Source organism: Ochlerotatus camptorhynchus, unplaced genomic scaffold, assembly GCF_037179485.1.
Source record: "Ochlerotatus camptorhynchus isolate MF236.1 unplaced genomic scaffold, CSIRO-AGI_Acam_v1.1 ptg000056l, whole genome shotgun sequence".
Taxonomy (NCBI): Eukaryota; Metazoa; Arthropoda; class Insecta; order Diptera; family Culicidae; genus Ochlerotatus; species Ochlerotatus camptorhynchus.
The window spans coordinates 2263083-2265124 of NW_027040546.1; the positions used below are offsets into that span (position 1 = coordinate 2263083).

The 2042-nt window shown below is 41.1% G+C and overlaps 1 pseudogene; it reads right to left on the minus strand.

Annotated features, from left to right (window-relative positions):
* Positions 1 to 222: 222 nt before the first annotated feature.
* Positions 223 to 1720, minus strand: LOC135717461 (uncharacterized; annotated as a pseudogene).
* Between the last annotated feature and the right edge of the window lie 322 nt (positions 1721 to 2042).

A 2042-nucleotide genomic window follows, 5' to 3' on the forward strand; every position in this document is an offset into this window, starting at 1 on the left:
CCCCCGCTTTACTAACGTTAGTTTTAAGTAATTTTGTAACCCAAACGATGAATATCGGCTCCGCAAAGCTACGGCAAATGAGCCTGGAAAAATAAACGCATTAAAAAAAATCTTTATTTCAAATAGATCACACTGGTTTATCACAAGTTATATTGGTAAAACGGTAAACAAACAAGTGGAAACTTCTTGCCAGAAGTCTAACCGGTTTCCATTTTACTCCAATCCATTACATATGGTCCACATCTTCTGCGTCAGTAGCATTGTTAGCCAATGAAGCACTGAAGTCAGTTTCCTCGACTAGTACTATACAGTTCAGCCGCTGACAGAAATGAATCCCCCAATGCTGCTCGTGATTCCAGTGACTCAATATGTTTCTTCAAAAGTTTCATTCATTAACTTGCATGCTTTCCAGCTGATCAAAACTACGCCGCCGTGGGGGCGACCCCGGCGTAGTGGTTAACGTCCATACCTCTCACCCCAAAGACACGAGTTCAAATCTCACCCCTGGACAAGTCACGAATGACCCAAGCAGGGGTTGAAACAGTTGACGTTTTTTACTACACTCGCTTCGTTGTCGTGCGCGACAGTCTGTTTGTATTCGAACACTCATGCTCTACCGTCGTCTCTCTCACACAACACGAGCGGTAGAATAACATTCTAGCTAAAAGAAAATTATCAAAGTAGCTATCATATGACATGTGTGATTTCGTTGTAATTCCTCAATTTGGTGTAAATCAAACCATTTCTGATCAGAAATATTATTACTAGGACATCATTGCTTGCTATTTTCAGAATTCACACAAGCACACCATCAGCAGCTCTTATTATGAGGAAAACTAAAATACATACATTCGTGACGGTCTTCGGCGACAGTGTCGCATGACAGAGCCTTTCATATGACATTTTAGTTTGGTACTGTACTATGATAGCTTGTTTTGCAAGTGTCGGAGGCAAAGGCAGTCAATTATCACAGAAAATGTGTCGACTACCGTGACCGCTTACAAGACTGGACCCAAGAGTGTTAAAGTGACTGATAAAAAAAAAATCTACACCGAATGGCCAATACATCGTCATGGTAGCCGTGATTCACACTGTGGGTCATGAAGAAATTTTTAGCAATACAGACAGAAAAAAAAAACAGATTGAAAAACAGCTTTGTTGTTCACTGCAGCTGAATAAACATGAAGCAGCAAGTATATTTCCTTAGTTCTCCAGATTTGGATAATTGTCTCTGTCAGGGCGAAGGATCCTGTGGCTCACCTTATCGTTGAAAGCGCAAATTTCACAAAATCTTCTTCCTCTTTACACTCCAGAATGGCTTTGCAACACCACTTTCGTCACATGTAAACAAAACTTCCCGTTTCAGAAACTTTCGCGACAGCTTCCAGCAACTGCTGGAATCAACGGAATTGCCAGCGACACCCCATCTGCCTACATCTTTTCCCGAGCTGTGTCCCTTGAAGTTCCGTACGGCTACCAGTAACCAGCATCCATAAAAGGCCAGGGGGTAACTTGTCTTGAGCAAAACCTTCCTGCAGCTGCTCTATCTGTTCCGCATCCGAAGTATGTGAATCCGATAGATCCGGGTCATTCAGCGGCATTCGAACGTTCCTTCCAGCTGCTCTAAATATTCTTCATTTAGAAACAAATTATCATCTCTTGGAATGGGGTCAAATTCAGCTGCTTCATCGCTTTCCAGCCGCTGATCTTTGTAGCACATCTTTCTGAAGGTACAATCTTAGCTAGTAAATGGAAAATAAGATACATTTTGATCATATACTTACCCTAGTAAATTAGGCAAATTATGATACTCATTAAATAATGTTTGTATTTACATTTAAAGCAGCGAAAAATTGGCACGGTTGATGGAAATGCAGAAACGTCAAACTGATCTGTTCAATGTATGAGTGACATTGGAAACAAATCCACGCAAATAATTCTCGAGTTGTAGTCTAAGAAGGTGGAATCTGCGCAATATATGTAATAAACGTATTCAGAATTGCCACCCTCAGCCTTTCGTTTATTCCTAATAGGGCAGGTCT